Source organism: Peromyscus maniculatus, chromosome 6 (assembly GCF_049852395.1).
Source record: "Peromyscus maniculatus bairdii isolate BWxNUB_F1_BW_parent chromosome 6, HU_Pman_BW_mat_3.1, whole genome shotgun sequence".
Lineage (NCBI taxonomy): Eukaryota > Metazoa > Chordata > Mammalia > Rodentia > Cricetidae > Peromyscus > Peromyscus maniculatus.
The window spans coordinates 52,676,480-52,701,476 of NC_134857.1; positions in this window are offsets into that span (position 1 = coordinate 52,676,480).

Genomic DNA, 24,997 nt, shown 5'->3' on the forward strand with positions numbered 1-24,997 from the left:
CTTAACTAGCGTGCTCCCCCAGTGCCACTTCATTGGTGTTTTGTAAGTACCGGTATTCCAGGCTGGCTGCTCTACCTCTCTGGTATATAATATCAGGGTTTTCAAGCTCTGGTCCTCAAGTCTGTTTTCCAAGTGTATTATTAATTTAACACCAGTGAATTCAATTTACATTTTCTTTCCTTTTCTAAGGTTTATATATATATATATATATATATATATATATATATATATATATATATATATTTTAAAAATTACAAACTTCATGGTCTATGGCTCAGTCTTGTTGCTAACTAGCTCTTATAACTTAACTCAACACATTTCTATTAATCTATGTGTTGCCACATGGCCGTGACATTACTGATCTGCTAGCATCTTGTTACTCCTTGGATGGCAGGCTGGCGTCTCTCCAACTCCATCTTTTTCCTCTCTGTCTTTCTGCTTGGATTTCCCACCTGCCTCTAAACTGCCTTGCCATAGGCCAAAGCAGGTTATTTATTAGCCAATAGGAGCAACACATATTCACAACATACAGAAAGACATCACACAGCCCTTCTCCTTTTCTATCCAATCAAAATTGAAGGTTTTAGGCCTGTAGGCTGAAGATGGATGCCCCAATGTTTCAGAGGAACTATGGGTTACTGTCCAGGCTCTAGATATCTCTGTCATTTTAGAAACTTGGAAATTGCTTACAATGTACTTCCAGTTTACTTAGGTAATATTATATTCTTCTGGGGTCTTTGATGGAGTTTAAGACTAGATAGTTACAATAGTTTCCTTTAGTTATGATTAAAGGTAAATTAGATATAAAACCTTAGACTCCCAAATATAGAATAGATGATAGCACATTTTCCTGAATTTTACCAAATTCAAATAGACTAGATATTGTAACTGTAATTTTTCATTGATAACTGTTTTGTTATATGTAATTTTACTAGGTTTATATTTTTTGTTTATGTACATACACTGTATGAGTTTATGGGCATCCTTTGAATTGAGTCTAGGGCCTACTGGTCTGCCTGCCCTGGATATGGAACCTTACCTGCTACCAATCTGGGCAGGATGGGCTTGTGGGTCCCATAGTCACCAGTGTCACAGGAGATGCTTGTCTTGGCAGAGGCAGCTGTCAGGTCTCTGGACTCCAATGGCTGGGGGGAAGGGGCATAGAATGTGACCCCATGATCTAGGGGCTAGAGACCTGCTCTGCCCAATTGGAGATCAGCTTTTCGGTACAGTGGTCAATAATGTCTACGGGGATGATTGTATTGGCAAGGGGTTGGGTTCCAGGAGTCCAATCGATGAAAGAGAAGAGGGATTTTACAAGCAAGGCACATGAATCATGATGGGAAAACGTACAGAGACAGCCAGCCAAACTAGTGGAAACACATGAATTGTGGACCAATAGCTGTGGAGCCCACATGGTACTGAACTAGGCCCTCTGGACAGGCAAGACAGTTGTTTAGCTTGAACTGTTTAGGGGGCCCCCAGGCAGGGGAAGCTGGCTTTTTGGAGTCCAGTGCCTGTGGTAGGACACCTTGCACAGTCTTAGTGCAAAGAGGAGGGTCTTGTACCTGCCTCAACTGAATGTACTAGGCTCTGCTGACTCCCCATGGGAGCCCTTGCCTTGGCGGAGGTGGGAATGGGAGGTGGGTAGGGGGGAAGACTGGGGAGGTGGGTGGATGGGCGAGATGGGGAATCTGTGGTTGATATGTAAAATGAATAGAACATTTAATAAAATAAATTTTAAAAATATTTAAAAAAAGAACCTTGAAAAAAGATGAATTGAGTCTAGGAAAGGTAATCCAAACCCTTTAACTAGAAACATGCTCCCCTATGAGCTGCCATAGGGTTGCTGGGGGAAAATTCAACTCTTTGCAATAGAGGTAAAATTTTAATGAGACAGCTCTCCGTCCTTCTGAGTTTAAACTTTTTTGCAGTTGTTTGCACACCTGCATAACAGACTACTTCCTTTATAAACTCAGATGGTGTACTGAGTATTCCCTATTTCAATTTCTCTGAACTGCTCTTTGGCTTCCCTTGAGTGATGTACTTCACACCAGTTGAAGAAATTTCCTCATTTACAATTAATTTATTAAACTGGGCCCATCCAGTGACCCAATATAATTTCCTGTTTAAGATTTATAATCTTATACCTTTTGCAAATTTCCTTTCAGCTCTACAAAGATTAGAGTTTGAATAACCAGAGAACTGGAAAATAAGTGCATCATTTTAGAATTTAATCTATCATTATTTGTTTTTCCATTTAATAGGATGCTATTTTGCTTTCTAATAATCTCAAATTTCAATGTCATCAAGTAAATACAGGTATAGTTTTCTCTTAATTGAAGGAAGTTAAAAATGGAACCATTGTTAATTTGAACAATGTTTGGATTTTAATTTTTTAGTGATTAAGGATTTTAATTTTTGAGAATTTTATATCTTAATACAAATTTAATTACATTTGTCACTAGCCCAACATTGGAATATTGACTAGTATGAGCTTAAGGAAACTGAATGCGGACAACTGTAGCCATGTTGAGTTTACAAATACAACTGTGCTGTCATGTGTAGAAGACAGAGTTGAAATCTAGTCGTCCCAAACTTCTAGTTCTTATGGTCTTTCTTCCCTTTTCTTCTATTCCCAGAATTTTGTTGAGGAGAAGGTATGTTATAGATATGTTATGGATGAAAACTTGTTCTTTATGGTCATATCACCCTAAAGACATCCAATTTCATCCAAACTAATTTTGTTGTTGTTGTTGATTTTTGTTCCTATGAATGGCTTTAAAAATATTTGTACTACACCTTTAAAAATCCCATGCTAAGCCGGGCAGTGGTGGCATATGCCTTTAATCCCAGCACTTGGGAGGCAGAGGCAGGGGGATGTTTGTGAGTTTGAGGCCAGCCTGGTCTACAGAGCAAGATCCAGGAAAGGTGCAAAGCTATACAGAGAAACTCTGTCTCGCAAAACAAAACAAAAATCCCATGCTATGCATTTTGACCATATCCCCTACCCTGATTCTTCCTATTTCTAAACTTCCTTTCCTCCTCATCTAACTTTGTGTCTTTCATTGTAAAACCATCAAGAACAATTTGTACTGTTAAAAAATTTTTTTTGATGCATAGTATTCCAGTTGAAACCATTAAGGGCAGTCACAGGAGGAAAGTTTACAACACTGTGTGGCTGAATTGACTATTGGTATATCTCAAATTAATAACTTAACAGTGTACTTGAAGTCCTTAGAAAAAGAAGAAAAATCAATAAACAAAAATGTATATGGGAAGGTATTATCAGAAATAATACCCGAATAAGGCCTGAAATTAATGAAACCTGAATGAAAAGTAACCTGGACTTTTCTTTTCTTTTTAAATTTGATTTCCAATACTATGCTGCTTTATGGTTTGTGCGATGTTTACTGTGGAGACAAAAGAAAAATATACTCGCCACCAATAAGGACCCAATGACAACTAAGGTAAGGATTCCATCCAATTCCAACTTGGCACATCAATGAGCTTATTGGAATCATTTACAAGAGTACAGAAGAGGACTTACATTCAGGAGCATAGAGGAGTCAAAGGGAATTACATTACTGAAAAAAATCTATCCTGGAATAGGTGACTTTTCATGAAAGCCATAATCTTGAAAGTCCCTGCACAACATGAGGGCACTTCTGAAAGATCATAAAGTCTCCTGCAGAAATCTCAGCCTGTCTGAACCTCTTCTTTACAGCAATTGTTACTATATATGTAATGTTGAGGGGGGCTTTATGAAGCTGGTAAGGGTCTGCTTTATTGACTTGAAAGGTTTATTTCCTGAAACTCATGAACTTCTAGCCTCTCTCTCAGAGTGTATGTTTCTGTCCATAGAAAATTGCTATCCAACAGTTTATTCACAGAATTATCTCAGCATTTACCAATGTTTCTATACCTCCTATGATCTTGTCTGCTCATTAGAAATGGTTGTAGTCATGGTAATTCATACATTTTTCATGAGAAACAATCCCAGAAATCCTGAATTGAATATACTCACCTGTTTACATGACTTTTGGTAATGCTGAAGACTATCCAAAAAATATCTGTGATTCAAAAGTGCTTCCTTTGGAAAAGAGATAGAACACTTGTTTTGGTGACTGGTAATATTTACTTGCTGTTAACACCATAGAGAAAAACTGGACATTTAACTCAATAGTTTATCACAAGCACTAGTAATTTAAAAAGAGAGATGTAAAGGATGTCTGTGTGAAGGAGAACAAGCCCCAGAACTATTATTCATGAATATTTGGCCTCCAGTTGTTGAAACTGTTTTGGAAAAAAAACAGTATGAATGGCCTTGCTGGAAGAGATGTTCCACTTGGGTCAGGGTTAGAGATTTCGAAGGCCAGGCCATTCAAAGATAGCCTTCTCTCTGCCACCTAGCTGTTGTCTCAAGATGTAAGCTCTCAGCTTCTGAACCACTGCCATGAAGGCCTGCCTCCAGTCATGTTTCTTGCCATGATGATCGTGGACTCTCACTCTCTGAAACCATGAGTCCCATTGAATGCTATCTTCAATAAGTTGCCTTGGCCTTGATGTCATATCACAGCAATTAAAGCTACTAAGATTACTCACATTGGAACATCCATTTCAATTACATTTACTGATTTACATAAATAAGTTCACTAAACTCTTGACAGTTATAAACTTGTTGCTTTGGAGTTTTAAGTAGGAAAATGGACGAGAAGATGAGGACTGTGTGGCCAGCCGAAGGAGTCCCAGTTCAAAGTGGGTTACAGCATGAGCTCTTGTCTTAGAGAAGACAGGGCAAAAGTCTAATGAAATAGAAACCAACTTCATTAATATTGTGAACACTGATACACTATTTCAGTTTATAAGACTATGAAGTTAGAAAATTGTATTGAATGAGAACATCTTAAATGCAAAACTAAATTTTCATAAAAAGAACCCATTTAAATTATCTGCCTTGACAGATGATGAGTGAAAATTATTAGAAATAAATCAAATACCTCACCTATCCATCTTTCTGCTCTGAACACTATCTCTTCCATTAATGAAAATATATTCAGAATGCATTATAGACTCTTGACAATTTAAAAGGCATTATGTGAGAAAACAGAATTCTGCAACAGAAGAAACATAATTGTCCTGACTGGTGACATTCTCATCAATGAGGTAATGGTCTGAGTCATCAAAGCAGTTCTTCTTCCTGTTTGCATCATTTATACTTTCTTCAGGGAAAAAACAATGTCAAGGAGTCTCAGAAAAAGTTTAGGGGTGACATATGTCATTTAAAGTGTCTATATGGCTTCAGCTAAGTAATTCTTCTCTACAGAACACTAGTAGACAGAAAAGCTAAATTTATTTAGTTACTATAACACGTAATAAATAATAAGGCATTGTGTCAGAAATTTTCATGCTTTTTAATGAAGTTACGTTGTATGAGATAAACTAAGGCATTTAATAATAATACCTCCAATGAAAACTAGGATTCATGTGTGATGATTGTAATTAAGAAAGCCTAGAAGTGTAATAGGTGAGTAATTACTTATATTGCTTATGAATGTCATGATGACTTAATTTAATGAGAAGATAATTTGGGAAATATACAAGGTATCACAAAATGAAGAAGTGAAGACATTGACATATTTTCTTGTGTGTATCTGTGTCTGCATGTGTGCAAGTGTGTGTGTGGGGGGGGTGTGGGTGTGGGTGATGGGACTCACTATGTATTACTGACTATACTAGAACTCACTCTATCGACCAGGCTGTCCTTGAATTCACAGATACTCATGTGCGTTGTGGCTGGAATCCCAGGACTAAATGCTTTCACTTCTGTGTCCAGTCTCGATTCCTATGATAAGGACCATGAACAAAAGTGAGTTGGGAAGAGAAGTCAAGGTAACAATTCAAAGGCAGAAACAAAGCAAGGACCTAGAAGAACATTGTTTGGATTGTTCTTTTTGGCTTGTCCAAGTTGGCCTTTTTGTATCCCTCAGGTCCACATATACAGGGACCGCATCACCCATAGTGTTCTGCATCTTTCCACATCAATTATCAATTAAGAAAATGTCTCAGACTTATCTTCAGGCAAATCTAATGAAATTATTTTTTCAAATGATGACTATACCTGTGTCAACATGGCAAACAACAACAACAATAACAACAACAAAATCAAAAACCCAAAATGCCTAATTAGCACATGGTTATAAAATGCTTTGGGGATAGTGAAGTATTCATAAGGAGTATGCTATCAAAAAGACATGGATGATAGGTATTTTGAAATCCATGATTGTGGGTTTCTCTGCCAACACAAGAACACAAATCAAGCCACATTAAAAGTTCATGTTTAATCTGCAGAAAGCATTCCCAGGTGATCTCAAGGGAAGAGGAGAACCCCAGCTAAGCAATAGGGTAATACAAAACTCTGATGCATGTCTGAACTGGACACTGACAGCCATGTAATCTCAGAGCACACACTTTGTACATGTATATATGACTTTAAATATGCAGTCATCAATGAAATATTGGAAGATGTTATATCTTTGAGGAGACTTTTTGCCTCCTACATATTTCAGGGTTACTAAAAAACGTCTATTTTTTTAACATAATAGTTACACAGTTTGAAGTATATTTTAAAATAACACTATCCCTTACCTCTTCCGCATTATATTCAATAAAGGCATAATAAAATTAAAATAGCTACAATTTATCATATAAATTATTCTATTATTTATTTGCTTGATATTATTTATATAAGAAGTAATCATGTAGACAAATGACAGATATGATTACACCCAGCATATATTTTGAAGCCTTCATTTTGAAGATACTTTGTAAAACTAATGTTAATCAAAAGATTACCATTATTGGGCTGGAGAGGTGGTTCAGAGGTTAAGAGCACTGACTGCTCTTCCAAAGGTCCTGAGTTCAATTCCCAGCAACCACATGGTGGCTCACAACCATCTGTAATGATATCTGGCGCCCTCTTCTGGCCTGCAGGGATACATGCAGGCAGAACACTGTACACATAATTAATAAATAAGTCTTAAAAAAAAAAAAGATTACCATTATTATAATGCAAAGTATATTTTACACAACTCTGTGACATGAAGTTGATTAAAACTTTCTCTTTGGTGTTATCCAATAAAAATATCGAAGGAGCCACATGAAATAAAATTCACTACATGGCATTATATAAGGATAACACTTAAATTTTCTTTACAATCAAATTGTTTCATCTACAATTAAGGAAACAAATCAACATTGATTAAGATACATTTATCAAGATCAAAACTGCAAAATACTAGACAATGAAATAACAGTAATAGAGCTCTATTATTGTTATCATCCTACCTGGTGATTTTATGCTGTCATTTCTAGTAATGTATACAATGATTTTTGCATCATTTCATATGAAACTCAGACATGAATGACAGATATGTGAAGGAAAACTGTCAATTTTATTTTCTCATGTTTTGACCATTAATTTAAGAAGAAAAATGTCAGTTTTATTTGGGAAATGCACATAAATCTTTTCCTCATAAACTCAGGAAAATGCCCAAATTAACATCAGGAGAGAATGAGTAACTCTGGTATAAATTGTGATCTTATTGTGAAACTCAAAACTTTACCTAATGAAATAGGGTAATTCAACATGCAACTGATTGTACAATATTATGATTAATTTGAGAAATTGATCAATTTTCACCTAAAATTGTAGTATTATAAATTTTAAAAATATTATATTGGTTCATTAAAAAGTATTTTTAAAACTCTTTGCTGAAGTTATATTTCAAAGAAACAAAAACATTTTGTGAAAGTTTGTCAAATGGTCAAATTTATCACATGAAAAATAAATGGTAACTGAGCTTATCATATATTAATAAAGCTTGAGCAATGAAATTGATCATTTTATTTATTTATTTATTTATTTTGGTTTTTCGAGACAGGGTTTCTCTGTGTAGCTTTGCACCTTTCCTGGAACTCACTTGGTAGCCCAGGCTGGCCTCAAACTCACAGAGATCCGCCTGGCTCTGCCTCCTGAGTGCTGGGATTAAAGGTGTGCATCACCACCGCCCGGCCGACCGAAATTGATCATTTTAATAGTAAGAAGATATACTATATATTACCCTATAAATATGGATTAGATGACATTTTGGAGAGGTTAATCTTTTTTTAATTAGCCATGTTAGTATATTAATTTAATCTATTTTTTTAAATTTATTTTGCTTTTTTCTGTATTAAGAAATTTTTTATTCACTTTATATACTAACAACAGATCCCCTCTCTTCTCTCTTCCCACTCCCCCTTCAGCTTTCCCCCAACCCACAACCCCATTCCCTCCTCCAAAAAAGTAAGGCCCCCCATGGGGGTTCAGCAAAGCCTGGTACATTCAGTTAAGGCAGGTCCAAGCCCCTCCCCCTGTATCAAGGCTGTGCAAGGTGTCCCACCATAGTTAATGGGCTCCAAAAAGCCAGCTCATGGGCCAGGGATAGATCTTGATTCTACTGCCAGGGGCCCCTTACATAGACCAAGTTATAAAAATTGTCTTGCTTGTGCAGAGAGCCTAGTCCAATTCCATGCAGGTTCCATAGCTGTTGATCTAAAGCTCATGAGTTCCCACTAGCTTGGTTTGGTTGTCTCTTTAGATTTCCCCATTGTGATCTTGACCCCCCCACCTCCCCCTCATATAATCCCTCTTTCCTCTCTTCGACTGGACTCTTGGAGCTCAATCTGATGCTTATAGGTGGATCTCTATATCTGCTTCCATCAGTTACTGGATGGAGACTCCATGATGCCAGTTAGGGTATTCACAAATCTGATTACCAGGATGGAGTGGGAGAATAATGAAAGAGATACCTTGATAGAGGGAGACATCATGGGAATAGGGAGAAACCTAGTGCTAGGGAAGTTCCCAGGAACCCACAAAGATGACCCCAGCTTAGACTACTAGCAATAGTGGAGAGGGTGCCTGAGCTGGCCTACCCAGGTAATTCAATCTATTATAATCCATTGCAGATTCTATGATTGTAGCCTTTAGATTTTAATTTTATCTTCTTTATAATGATAAGTGTTGAGCAATTAGCAGTGATAAGACTTACAAAGGAACTTTTATGTTGAGGTCCTACTGATTCAGGAAAATACTAGTGCTCAAATCATGTCTGTTTTTGGAAAATGGAGAATTAAATATATGGATCAGTAAATATTGTAACTGGTCACACAATAATCAGTTGAAAGGGAGACTTTCATGTATAGTATATAATATATAATGATATATATATGTATATATATAATAGTATGTATATATATTATATTAATTTCTAAACACTTTATTTGAACACAGTCATTATTTGAGAAAGTCAGCAGTGCACTGATAGAGCACATACATCCTCACAGAACTTTTTCTGTAACTTTTAATTACTGTTAATGAGTATCCTCTACTCTAACCTGTTCCTACCCACCTCCTCTCCCATCCAGATCGACCACTTACTCTCATTAGAAAACAAACAAGCGTCTAAAGATGATAAAATATACAATATGATAAAATAAAAAGAAACACATCTGAATAGGACAAAACAAACAAACAGAAGAAAAAATATCCAAGAACCACAAGAAACAGATATAGATCCAGAAACCCCCTAATTTTAACACTCTGGAGTCCCATAAAATATCAGAAACTATCATATTTTTGTAAAGGACCCATAGCGAGGGGAGAGAGAGAGACAGAGACAGAGACAGACAGACACAGAGACAGAGACAGACACACAGAGAGAGTTAAAATTGAAAAGAGAAAGAAAAGAAGAGAAGAAAAGAAAAAGAGAAAAATGAAAGAAAAAGAGAAAGAAAAAGGCCCAGACATGGCATTGTAAGAAAAGGAATTTGTAAAGATGCCTTTGAGTTCATTTTCTATTGGACATCTATTGTTGGTTACTTGGCCTAGTCTTAAGGGTGGTTAGTTTCCCCAGTGAAACTCCCACAGAGAAAACTAAATTTTTATTTTCAAGTGGTTATCAGCTGGACGTAGCTTCTGGGTTACAGATGAGGGCATATGTCCACTTCTCCTTTCAGCTCCAGCACCTTATAATGTGCAGACTTTTGCAGGCCCGGTGCCTGGTGATGCAGTCTCTGTGAAATTCATATTTGTTTTGTTCCTGTTGTGTTTGGAAGGCCTCTTTTCCTTAGTGCCCTCCATCCTCTCTGGCTCTTACACTTTTTCTGTGTTCTCTTATGCAGGGTTCTTTGAAATTTGACAGAAGAAATTACTTTTCTTTGCCTATATCTTGCAAAACCCTTACTTTTGTTCTCTAGTAGTTTCAGAGTACCAGTTTTCACTTTATGTCTTTTATCCATTTATAATTTATTTTTGCCCAGAACAAGAGGGTCCCCGTTTAATTTCTCTGCATGCAGATATCAAAATTTCTTTGCATATTTTGTTGGAGAGGGTGTCATTTCTCCACTGTACAGTTTTAGAATCTTTGTCAAAACTCAGGTGCTATAACTGTCGATTTATGTATGGAACCTGTGTTCTAGTCCATACATCTATGTGTCTATTTTTGTGTCAGTGTATTTTTTTGTTTTTTACTATGGCTCTGCAATATAGCTTGGCATTTTAGTGATATATATCCAGTATTACTCGATTGTGTTCAGGTTCTCCAGTATCTTTTGTGCTTACATGGGAATTTTAAGATTGTTTTTCTCTTCCTGTGAATGACATCGGGATTTTAATGAGGATTGCATTGGATCTGTAGACTGTAGATTGATTTTTGTTAAAATAGTCATTATTATAATAGTCATTCTTCTAGTTACTGAACAAGAAAACTCCTTGGGTCTTTATTTTCTCCTTTAATTCCTTTCTTTACTGTTTTAAAATCCTCAGTGTAAAGGTATTTCACTTTCTCACATAAATTTATCACAGGTCTTTTGTTTGATATTTTAGAGAATATTGAACGGCAGTGATGTGCTGGTTTCTCAGTACCTTTGGCAATGGTATGTAAGGATGACTAATTTTTGTATGTTAATTTCATGACTTGCCCCCTGACCTGCCGTGTTTAACACCTCTCAGAGTTTTCTGGTGTATTCCTCAAGTTCTTTCATCTCTAAAATTATATTTGCATTTGAAAACACTTTAACTTCTCCCACTTGTGTTTCCATGATATTCTTCTGTTGCATTATTGTGCTCGCTAAGAAATTAATATTTTTATCAAAGTCACATAATGATATCATCAGAGCTAAACATTTCAGCAGGAGTTAAAAAAAATGTAAGCACATTATTTTTAAAAAGACTTGAGGGGCAAAAGTCAAGCTAGAATATTATTCCAATATCAGAAAATCGAGGAGATGAGAAGACTCAAGCATTAGCTTCATGAATGAAGCTACAGAAGAAATGAGAACACATCGTCAGGTCAGAGGAAGACACGGGGATCCTGGTGGAGTTTCAATCAATATCTTCAAGAGTCAATACAAGCAACTCTTAATATGTGCACCTAAACCATCATACTACTCAAAAGGAATAACAGAAAATATTTTTCATTCTATCAACAAGAGACTACCACAGAGGGCTATACCTGATACAAAATAATGTCAGATTTAAATTAATCAAGACACCTAAGGAGTTAAAAATTCTTCAATTGCTTACTACTTAATATTTTACATCCATAATATTTATTCGACATTACTCCTAATATTTGAATGATGAAAGTTATTAGAGGTTATATGAATAGTAAATCGAGTGAAAACCATGGAAAGGTATATTTTAAATTGTTCCTTGGTATAGTTATCAACTTATAGAGATACAACTTATTGAAGAATTATCCCTGCCCTGGTAAATTTATCACCTTAATTTTAGTTCTAGAGACATTAATCTACTTTTACATGCATTATAGACACATTGAAAGCATGCAAATAATAGCAGCTTTACTTAACTGAAATGCAGTTTTCTTAGGATTTTCAATTTTATATCATAGACTATAATACAATCTTCATGTAAGTAAAAAATTGTAGGGTATGCATTTCGTGTCTGCTGTAATAAGCTTCAAAAAAAGTTAAAGAAATCTGGCAGTAGCATTGAAAGACAATTATTGTGCGGGACAAGGTAGACTATAAAGAGTTAGCTGCACTGAAGTTAGCAACGGGAGCTAATATTTGCTCTTTTATAGGTATCAGGGGAGTAATAGGCTCTCAAATATTTTTCTATAAAAAAAGGTTTGTGTAGAAGTTCTATACATATTTCTAAGTGTTTTTTTACAAAATTCTTCGACAGTAAGTATATACATCCTAGGCATTTTCAAAATGATAAAAACAAGTTATAAAAACCAATTTGGAGCAATTCATTAAAATCTTATAACATTATATATTATCTTCAATCATATAAATATGTAGCATGGAAATATAATGCCATTATATATAATATATGCAATCCACAAATAAGCATATATATATAGTCACATAGTAAACATGATTTCATAAGTGCTTTACCCCTTTAATTTATCAGAAGTGAAGAGCAATAATATAAAATTAATGTTGCTAAGAATTATTTTCATATACTATTTAAAAATACACAAAGATATATTTATATGTATTTTGTTTGAATTTCTAATTATCTAGGACTTGTCCTCCTCACCCAATTTTTAGATGTTTCTAAGCTTCATTTTTTTTGTCACCATAGATTTAAGAAAATTTTGTTTTTCAGGACAGTGCAATATTACAAATACAAATATCCACAATGAAAAATTTAAAGATAGATTTAGTCTGTACCCATGAGGTAATGATCTTTACTTGCATCTTCAGTGTTTTCTCATTTTGCAAGGTATTGAACTATGCTCAGAAATCAAAACAATTTTTTAAAGGCTAAGTTTTTCAGATAGGCTTGATGATTCAACACAACTGGCATAGCGGTACCAGAAAGCTCAGAAGGATAAAGGAGAGCAACTGTTAATTCTTCGGCAAATCAACAGAAGCATCTCCAATACTCCACCAGGAAGCATCAGTGTGAAGGATAGCTTTGATTGCAGACTGAGCAGGCCCTCAGTACATCTTCCTCCTGGAAGATGCAGTATGTATCATTACATCCATTTTGTTCTAGATGTATATGTTGCATTGCTAAATCAGTGATAAGGCATATGGACCAAGCTTTGTAGTTCTATTTTTTAATTTGGTCAAATGTTAATCATAGTTTCTTTTAAGGGGCTGCAGGATAATCACAAAGAAAACATTCTCTAACTTGCAGTTTTAAAATATTGCTTCATTACACTAATTTGTCAAACAGCTGTCTACCAAGAACATTACAGGTACTTTTCTAAGTATAGAGAAATGAATAAGAAATGAGCTCTGCCCTTTAGAAGGTTTCTCCTTTACAGAACAAGAAAGAAGTAAGAGTGCTCCTGGATTACAAAACTGGAAGGGAATAGAGTGGTAAGGAAAGTCCCAGGAGATAAACTCAATATAGGCAATACTATTACACATAAAAACAATGGAATACAAATAAGCTCTTTATACACAAACAAATAAGAAGGTGCATGGCAAATAATCCTTATTAATTAGTAAAGTACTATATCTTATAATCTGTAAATTTTCTAAATGTATAACTTATAAGATTATTAAATATATATTTAAATATATGAATTGTGTAAAAAGTAGATAGACAAGTTATTGTTAGTATCAATTAATTGTGACAATAAGTACAACTCAAACCTTCTCTAAGTTATCATTATATGTGGGAGGTTGCTTTCCAAATATCTTCTTGTTTGCCTCTTTTCCCATACAACTGATTTCAAAGCAGCTATTGCAAATACCATTTTTTCCCCAGTCTTTAAACTACCAGGAAGAATCAGTTTCTTTGGGAGATTATCTGTCTTATCTTATGTGAACCTTCTGAAGCTATAATATAGAATTTTAGCTTCCCATAAAATTGTAATATATGATCTATACCTCAGTTCTGAAGACTCTAAGAAATTGGTGATTTATATATGATGTGTTGTTACTTCATATAAATGGTGATGTTTCTGGGAACCAGACAGGATGTGAAAGCAAGCAGAGAAAAAGAGAGATACAGAGAAATAGAGAAGACAGGGAAAAACCTAGATTGTAATATTTACTTCATTTTTCTGTTCTGAAGAATTAAATTTGAACTAGACTATTTTGAACTATTGACATATTTTTCCATAATTTTTCAGAGGCAGAGGGAAACCTAAAACATTTAATTATCAGGTTTAGTGAGGCTTAAATCTGCTAAAGGAATATTTAAATTGTCAAATTAGTAAATATACAATTATATTTCCAACTGATTTATGGTCAAATCTTAGTTACTTTTCCATTGCTGAGACAAACTATTATGATCAAGGCAACTTATAGAATAAAAAGATGATTTTTGCCTTATGTTTCTAAAGGGGTAAGGTTTCATCATGGTGGGAGGCATGGCAATAATATAGGCATAATAGCAAGAAGGTGAGTACAAATATCATCAAACACAATCATGAAGCAAAGGCAGCCCTGGAAATGATGGGATGCCTTTATTCTCAAATCCCCAGTGAAGTACTAGCCACAGCACAGCTGTACCACTGGAAACCTCTCCACACTGTGTGGTGGTGTTGTGTTCCCCAAAATATTGTGCACGCTAATAAACTCATCTGGGGTCAGAGAACAGAACAGCCACAATATTAATCATAAATGTTAGGCAGTGGTAGCACAGGCCTTTAATCCTAGCATTCCAGATGCAGAGATCTACCTGAATCTCTGCGTGTCCAAGGATACAGCTAAGCATGGTGACTCATACCTTTAATCCCAGGAAGTGATGGCAGAAAGCAAAATGGTATATAAGGCATGAGGACCACGAACTAGGCAGGTTAAGCTTTTGGGCTTTTGAGTAGCATGTTCAGCTGAGACTGGATGAGGACTCAGAGGCTTCCAGTCTGAAGAAACAGGATCAGCTGAGGAATTGACAAGGTGAGGTGGCTGTGGCTTGTTCTGCTTCTCTGATCTTCCAGCGTTTGCTCCAATACCTGGCTCCAGGTTTGTTTTTATTAAGACCTGTTAAGATTCTTGCTACATCTTGGCACCCAATGTTCGTGGTACGAATTCATGAAAAAGCTGCTTGCCTGTGGCCTTGTGGGCCCTAGCTCAGGCCCCAGCTACACTCAGCAGGTTGTGGTGGTACATGCCTATAGGATTTACTGAAGGAGGCGGAGCCAGGAGGATCCTGAGTTTGAGGCTGGCTTAGGAGACTTGCTAAGGAGAAACTTCAGCCCTGGCCAAGCCACAATCAGTGGTGGGACCATGGAGGCAGCGGCTGCTGCTCAGAGTTGCTGGCTTCTTCTCATTGTTTTGGTGACTGCAATGATGCTGCTACCTGGGACAAAGGGTTTACTGCTGCTTGTTCAGAGGAGAATTGCCAGGACAATCATGTTACATGAAAGTGCCGGCAAAGTTCAGTTTGGAAAAGTTTGGCCAGACAAACATTGGGGAGAAATTGCTGTGAAGATATTGTCTTCTAGGGAAGAACATTCATGGTTCAGAGAGACAGACATTTACCAGATTGTGATGGCTCCAAACCACAGAGACACACAACATACACACACACACACACACACACACACACACACACACACACACACACACACGCAAAAAAAAAGTCTGCAGGGAACCATGACCATGACTCACAGCAAATTTGAAATCTTCAAAAGGATGATGGGATCCCACAAAGATGATTCCACATGGACTATGGTAAAGCCATTAACACCATAGAAAGATCGACTTTAGACTAAAAACAGGACAATTTCAAGATGGCTAGCTGAGATGATCCAGATTCATAGACTACTTGAACAAGGACTTGAAACAAGCCCTGCACTTTCCCATAATGCAGAGACTGGACAAATGATACAACTAACTCTCTTAGGACTTGACAATTAACCCAAAAATTGTCTTTTCAGAATTCCCTAAAGATGTCGTCACACCTAGAAGACATCTACCAATTTGATCTACCAATTTGAGACTGAATTTACAAATGCCTGAGTCTGTGGGGGACATTTCTCATTCAGAAGACTCTGTATACAAGGTAATCGTGTCCATTATTGGAGAAAACATGACTATTTTAAAATGATACTGGATATAATGAATATTCAGAGAAGGAAATAAAATTTTTTTTAATGAATCATCAAAAATTTTACTTTAAAACAATTCTTTGTTACATACATAATTTACAAGATAATAGCGATAAAAGTAAGATTTTATGCTAATGAAATGTATGTGCTTTCTTAATTTTACATGAATAATTAACTCTTGTGTGAGTATTTAATACTGCAGAATGAAGTGTCATCAACATTCAGAGTGGGTTGAGAGTTTGATGTAATACTTGTCAATGCTGATTTTCATTAAAAAAATTTTGCAGAAATACATTTAGGGTCATTTCAGAAACTGTTACAGATTTTGTCTTAATCGCAAGACAAAATTAATTTAGTTTTTTGTTTTTTAATGAACTCAAATCCAACTGAAATGGCAAACAGAAATATTTGTATTTAAACATTCTAACACAAGTTTAAGACATATAAATTTGAAAATAAACCCAAAGTAAAGATTTTAAGAAAATGTTAAAACAATCTTTGCTTTCTGTGATTAAATCATTATTTATGTGAGAGCAAAAATGTTGTATGTATAACAAAACGTTACAGTTCACAACAAACAATAGTCTTGAATCAGATTTGAGGTGTCCTCAGCAAAGGCTGTTGGTGTTGGGTGCTGTGTCAGTATGTACAGTGTGGAAAGCAGTTTGTGTGTTACTAACCAGTACAAGCTAAAGTCACCCGACACAGTTGAAGATTGCCAGCACACTGGAGATTCGTTACATATTGGATTTGAGCTAAGTTTCAGTAGTTCCATACTCAGGAACATTTTGCTGTTGACAAACATTTTTGCAACCCCACAATTAAATGACCCCAAATGAAGTTGTAACCCACAGTCTAAAAAAAGAGGAATGAGTTCACAGTAACACTGACTGAAAACATTTTGAGGGAAAGAAAAGGAAATTGGAAAAGCATGGGTTACTACTCCCTCATAGAAGCAGACTGTGTGGGGGGAGAGATGTACTAAAATACAAATCACAAGTGAGTTCCATGGACTGCCTAGTCCTGACCATTTTCTAGCTACTAAAATGATTCTGGTGATGGAGAGAAGGAAAAGATTTTTAAAGTATGAACTTTACACTAAGAAATTTCCTCTCAAATATTCCACATTCACTGACTTTTTGCCATGGAAGGAAACAGATGGGCTACTTCACACAATATAATAAGACAAGGCAAAATTAAGAGACTACTTTAAAATCTGAAGACAAGAAATTTTTCAGCAATTCATTCTCTGAAGCCTGTTCCATGCATAGAGGATATATGCTCAGAAGAAGCAGGATATTGCTGGCTTTCTGAGACCATGAGGCAAGGGCTTGATGGTGGTATATTGCAGCATGCTCCATATAGTCAAGTACCTATGGCTGCTGATAATGAACAAAAATATTTTTTGAATGATGAAAAGATGCATGTTTTCCCTACTCCACATGGCTCCATGAAAACTGTCAGAATCTGTCACCTCAAAAAATAAATGGGTGTTATTAACCTTAATGTCAATCTTAGAAATATTCCCTAAAGATTACCAAATTTGGGGAGAATAGCATAGCATTGTAATTTAAATACATGCACATTTGAAAGTATGGACATTTTCAAATAAAGTTGAGAATGGGAAAGTTTTTAAAGGCAAGGTTGGGTTCACATAAGATATTTTAAAACAATGATCTTAGACTATGAGGATCAGTAAGAATGGAATTAGTCCAAGATTAAATGCATAGAAGCCAGATAGGTCTCCTTGCAGATGCATCTCATTTATTCTTGTTTTTGAGATTGTCATTTAAATACAATATCTATCTTTACCCATTTCTCTCTCCAATGCTGCACCCCAATAAGTCTTCCTACTTTCCTTGAAATTCATGTCTTCTTTTTACACTGTTATTGTTTGTATATATTCCATATATATATATATATATATATATATATATTCCATCATATATTCCTAACACATATATACAATATGTTGGCTATATATTGTGTTCTAGACATTGAATTTTAGATATCATATTCTATCTAATATATAATTTATTACATTGTGCATTATATAAAATATATAATGTATTCTATATAGGTTATATGATATATTGCATATAGACTATATAATGCATTCTATAGGTTCCCTAACATAACCTGTTGAGTCCATATAATGTTACCAGAATGTATGTTTTCAGGGCTGCCTGTTTGGTTCTGGACAACAAATTCGTGTGCTCTTTCTTAGAGAGGGCTCTATTGGTCCCAGATTTTCTCAGTTGTCTATAGATCTTTTTGTAGGGATGAGGCCTTCTGGGGTTTTCCCAACCCAATTAGGTGTGCTCATTGGTGTCATCCTTGTGCCCCTCACACTGGGCAGTCATGTTAGTGGGACTTTATGGATATAACTTTTGATGTTACTGGGAGACGTAATCTCACAGAAAACCCCCTCAGCCTTTGGCTCTTATGGCCGTTTCATCTCCTCTTCCCCAGTGTTCCATATTTTGTAGATGTATCCATTTGGACTGGACTTCACAACTCTGTATTCTGATTGGTTGTGCTTTTCTGTAGTGTTTTCCATCTGTTTAAAGGGATGCTTCCTTAGTGAGGGGCAAAAACTATACTTATCTGTGGATAGCAGTACAAATATTTAAGATTGTTGTTAGGGATTATACTGGTTCAGTAACAGTGATTTTATATATAAAATAACTTCTCAAATAACCATAATTTCATTGATACTGAGTAGTTACATAGATTTTCAGTACCAGGTGTGATATCCATTTTGTTGAACAGGTTTTAAATCCAGTTAGCCTGCTGTTGGTTATGTTCAAAGTATGTCTACCACTTTTGCACCCACAGGGTTATTGTGCCATGTGCTTCCCAGGAGTCACATCTGCATAAAATTATTGACTACCTCTTTCCCTTGGAAGTTTGCATGACATCATCTAGTACCATGAAAGTTATTTCTCAAGGAGGGGGCATTTCAGGTCATTTCCAGCTCAGGATTTTTTGGACCCAGTTTCTGAAGGGTAGAGACTTACCTTCCACCTCTGATGGGTAACCAAAGCCAACAATAATAGCTGTGTTCTTTGTGAGTCTCATTGTCATTGCTACCAGCTCAAAGGAGTCATTTTCATGTGTAATATTAGAAGTACTATTCAGTGGTCTTTGGCTCTTAGAGGGAGCATTTTAAGCCCAGATGCAAAAAGTTCATTAAAAGTGATGTTATAGATACTGTCTACAGAAAACTGTCAGTAGTGATGTAAATATTAACAGCATAAAAGAATGATTTCCCATAGAAAATGTAGTATAGAAAAATGCCCTTCTATTAGACCAAGATGTGCCACCACAGTACAGAAGTTGTTAAATTAAAGGAAACCCAGCAATGTACTGTATGTTAAAATGAATATCTTTCAATCATCTAAATTATCAAAATTTGACACATTGCTTAAAGAGGAAAAATAAATATTTACACACATCTGATAAAATTCCTTTACTGAAACTATTTATGAACCAAAAGGCTTAAATTAAACATAGAATTTGCAAAGGCCATTTTGGAAAAGAAGATAGCAAAATAATAATTTAAAAAGTACCATGTGTCATCAAGACAAAAGAACAATGAAATGCTAGAGAACATCCTTCAGAATACCTAAGTAAGGAATGATTGCCATTTCCATCTCTGCATGGGGTGAAAAAACTAAACCAATTTTTACAGAATGGTGGTACCATGCAGATTGACATAATCAGTTTAATACTTTTAATATGTCTTTGTGTGTAGATTTGAAACATAAAACATAATATGCTTATTGTTTGCTGAAAATCAACAATGTGTTGAGTGTACTGACAATCATCAATATTGTGGGAATTATTATGGCAACTCCATGTAGTTAAAAGGGAGGTTTATTTGGGGGTAACTTACAACACCTAAAGGGATAGGTTACAGTTTCTGGGAGATGTGAAGTACAGTCCAGCAGTGTTCTCTGGAGAACTTTGCTTGGTCTACCATCCAGCATCCAGGATCACCAGGAACCAAGAGAGCTGGTACATCTGGATCTCAGGTCTTAAGGGCTCCCATCTTGGCCCTGCTCTAGGGACAGACCATAGGTAGGTGTGACAGTTACCAGAAGCCTCACTGGGGATAGTATTTCCAAGTCAAAGCTGGAACAGCTACCCACTACACATCAAGATTGTGTTGAATACCATGATCAGTTGTAGATACATACTACAGATGAGTTTTAGAACCACAGTGTTGTCCAGATGAAGTCAGTTGCTGAAAAGTTCCTTGTACTTTAGTCCACTTTACATATTGTGAAAAATAGCAATTAATGTATTATTCCCAGAGTTAGAATGTGTGTTACCATATGAGAAGGTGAGGAATTTAGAATTTTTAAGTATTAGTATTTTTGAGAAGCTGACAAAGTTGTTTCTTAGTTGGTTTCAATGAGCATAGAGATGCTTGGTCTATGAATATTTAGTAAGGTTTTTTAGTTAGAATTTATGTGTGTTTTCTTGACTTAATTCAATAATAAAATTGCCTAGAGCACCTTAGAATAAGTTGAATTTTATCAATTGCAAATTTTAAATAAAGGTAACATACTGGTACATGGATAATGAGTAAAATATGTTTTATCCACTAGTGTATTCAATTGGATGCTGAGATAAATCACACATGCTTGCACAGAACTGAGACTTGAAGGAAAACTTTTAAAATTAAAGTTCACTTTATTATGCATTTAAGCTTTATTAGTGACATATAACAGTATCTGGGAAAATAATCTTTTAAATTTCCAATTCTTTTTTCTTTACTACCTACTACACATTTTTCTGAGATCATCAGGAAATGGTATGACTAAGCGACAGTGTGTAGGAGCCACTTAATCCACACTATTTCCTTTGTTTCTTGTTTATAAAGATTTGGCGTTCATGTTCCATAATAATCTTTTCAGAAAATTTCAGGTGGTTCAGATCCAAAAATTCAATGAAATTGTTCTTTAATCCTTTGAAATCTCTCTCCAAGTAATGGGGGGAAAAGCACACTCTAATTGTGTTGGTTAACAAGACATTGTTAATCAGCAGGTTTGGCTAGCTGCCTCTGCCAGTGGAAACAGTTGTGGTGTAGCAACTAGGTCACCTTCTTAACAGCTTTATTATACAGTAGTTCATGTATTTCTTGCTGACAGATTTAGTACACTTTGCGAAAACAATAATTGTACTGGGATTACAGCTGGCAGGCTTCCTTAGCAAAATAGTCAAATGAGGTTGCTCTAATACTTTTGACTGTGAAAAGCTAAATGAAGCAAGGTGTCTCTGTTTCTTATTGAGGAATTATGCTGCCCCAGCCATTGGGAATAATTAAAGTTGTTACAAAGGAGCAATAATGATAGCTACCAAATACCTTTCCAAGAATAAACTGGTAGATTTCTCATGATGATGAAACTTGAGTTACTAGACCAAAGGAATGTCTTGAAGACAAAACATACATTTTTAAGTGTTTCATTTATTTATATTTTTTTTCTACATTAAACAGGACAAATCTTCTACATCATCATGAAAATGAATTCAGAGGAAAAAAAAAGAGTGGGTGATTCAACTATGTTTCTTTGTTTCATTTTTGTCTTAAAATAGCATGCTCTAAATGTAACTTCATTTTTTTAAAATCATTTCAGTCTTGTTTTCTAATGTGCGAACTTAGTCTCTGGCAAACTTAGCCTCCTAAATAGATACTTTTAAACCTTGTAGAAGATTATGGAGGGAAGTTTAATACATTGTTTTTAAAGCTACATAATGGGTTATTGCTGCATTATAAATGATCTAAAGCTTTAAAATATCAAAGGCTTTGCCCAACTTTATTCTAAAATCTGTACCATCGTATTCCTCCATCTATTTCTACAATGATTATGAAGCACTCATAGGGACTGCTAAAGCAGTGTTCCCAGAATCATGTTATGATCTGAAGAAACTCACTGTCTTTCATGTCTCTCTCTCATCTTGAGTTCATCCAAGCTTCACCAAAATGACCAGATTTGAGATTAGGGATTACAAGAGAATAGTATAAGCAACTAGTTTTAATACAAGTACAGGTCCATGTGCCCTTGAGATTCAGTATTCAAAATTAATCACTAAACATGAATTTCATTGCTATTACTAAAGTGAAAGCTGTGCACCCTAAAAGCTTGTTTCACTTATTATACCCTATTGTTTTATAGCATTATTAAATTTTAAAAAAGTAATTATGCAATTTATTAAGAGAGACTTCTGTTCATTTCCCTACAATATTGATGCATTGTTTCTCCTTTGATTAAACTTATAATTCCAGTGTGATTATTGTCCTGATAACATTAGCTAGAACTTATAATTCAAATAAAGTTACAGCAGACTATAAGCTTGTCTTATTTCTAGGAGACATCTGAAGATAGGGAGAGAAGTCTCTCCATTGCTAGTATTTTTTTATTTGAAATCTTTCAGCTCTACACACACACACACACACACACACACACACACACACACACACACACACACACACATATATATATATATATATATATATATATATATATATATATATAGCTAGTTATGTCTTGCTATATTCAGGCATTTAAGTTCTCAGAGGTCATTGCTGCCATGGAACACTAGGGTTTGGCTCTTCCCTTAGTTGGCATCAGAACTTGAAACTTTGCTCAAGGTGTTGGATTTCAACCATGCAAAAAGCAAGAGTTATGGATCCTAGGGCTTGTATCAAATTCTAACAATAAATACTGCGATAACAGCTAATATGTAATGGGCTCAGATTAACTGTGTGAAGGCCTGGTATTGGATATTAAGGCAACGGTGGAAGTTACAGCTTAAATCTCTATGGATTCCAGTGCTGGAAAATGGATCAACACCTAGAAAAAGCTTCAGGAATGAGACATAGCCAGCTGAAGAGTAAAATCATGTGCACGGTGCAAGACAGACCTACATCTTATTGGCTATGCACAAGATAATTGGAGTTTAGATTTTACTTTTATTTACCTAGGGTTTTTGAAATTGAGCTATAGATTGCAAAGTTTATGCCATCGAATTGTACCATCTGTCTAATTTTGATGTAGTCTTTTGAACATTGTTGGTACTATTAAGACATTGAAAAACATTTTCTTTTCTTTCTTTTTTTGAATGTTTGGATTAAAAACAAGATTTTTTTTTATTTTATATAAGAGATTTTCTAGTCATTTTACATATCAGCCACAGATTCCCCTGTCCTCCCTCTTCCCACCCTCCAGCCTTCCTCCCCAATCCACCCCCCATTCCCACCTCCTTCAAGACAAGGTCTCCTCTGGGGAGTCAGCTCAGCCTGGGATATTCAGTTGAGGCAGCTCCAATCCCCTCCTCACTGCACCAAGGCTGAGCAGAGTGTCTCAGCATAGGCCCTAGGTTCCAAAATGATGATGGTTCATGCACCAAAGACAGGTCCTGGTCCCACTGCCTGGGGGCCTCCTAAATAGTTCAAACTAATCAACTGTCTCAGTTATCCAGATGGCCTAGTCCAGTTCCGTGGGGGCTCCTCAGCTGTTGGTTCAGATTTCATGTGTTTTCTCTAGTTTGGCTATTTGTCCCTGTGCTTTTTCTAATCATGGTCTCAATATCTTTTGCTCATATAATTGCTGTAGATAATGTTCTGTATAAATAAACACTGACTGGCCAGTAACCAGACAGGAAGTATAGGCGGGACTAACAGAGAGGAGAATTGAGGGAACACGAAGGCAGACGGAGAGACTGTGTGGAGCCGCCGCCAGGACAAGGAAGATGTAAGGTACCAGTAAGTCACAAGCCATGTGGCAAAGTATAGATTAATAGAAATGGGCTAAATGTAAGAGTAAGAGCTAAACAATGATAGGCCTGAGCTAAAGGCCAAGGAGTTTAAATAATGTAAGAGTCTGTGTGTTTATTTTATAAGTGGGCTCCAGGACTGGAGGGACTTGGCAGGAGCTGGAGAGAAATTCTCCAGCTACATATCATCCTTCCTCTCTCTCATTGATTGGACTCCTGGAGCTCCACCTGGGGCTTGGCCATGGATCTCTGTATCTGCTTCCATCATTCACTGGATGAGAGTTCTATCAGGACAGTTAGGATGTTTGGCCATCAGATCACCAGAGTATGTCAGTCAGGCATTCTCTCAACCATTGCCAGTAGTCTATAGTGGAGTCATCTTTGTGGATTTCTGGGGACTTCTCTAGCACTTTGCTTCTTTCTATTCCCATGGAGTCTTCATGTATCATGGTAGCTCTTCCCATGTTCTCCCACTCTGTTCCTGATCCAGCTGGGATCTCCCGCTCCCCTAAGCTCTCTTTCCCCCATCCCTTGTCCTCCATTACCCCCCTCATCCCAAGTTTGCTCATGTAGATCTCATCCATTTTTCTGTGCACTGGATGATCCCTGTGTCTTTCTCAGGGTCCTATTTACTAGGTAACCTCTCTGGAGTTGTGAGTTGCATTCTGGTTATCCTTTACTTTACATCTAGTATCCACTTATGAGTGAATACATGCCATGTTTGTCTTTCTGAGTCTGGGTTACCTCACTCAGGATGATATTTTCTAGTCCCATCCATTTGCCTGCAAACTTCATGATGTCATTTGTTTTTCTCTGCTGAGTAGTACTCCATTGAGTAGCCAGAACCTGGAAACTACCTAGATGCACTTCAACTGAAGAATGGATAAAGAAAATGAAGAACATTTTCATTGTGAGGTGATCATGAGCCAGGAAGAGAAAAGACTTGAATATGAAATATTGCCCACATGCTTACATTTTGACTCCTTGATTTCTCAACTTGTGGAGTTAGTTTGAAGACTGTGGGCATTTTAAGATGTGGAGTTGGCTGTACGAAATTGAAAATTGCGAATAAATTTTCCAAATTCATACTCACTTTAGGCTCTGTTTTGTGATTGGTGCTCCCT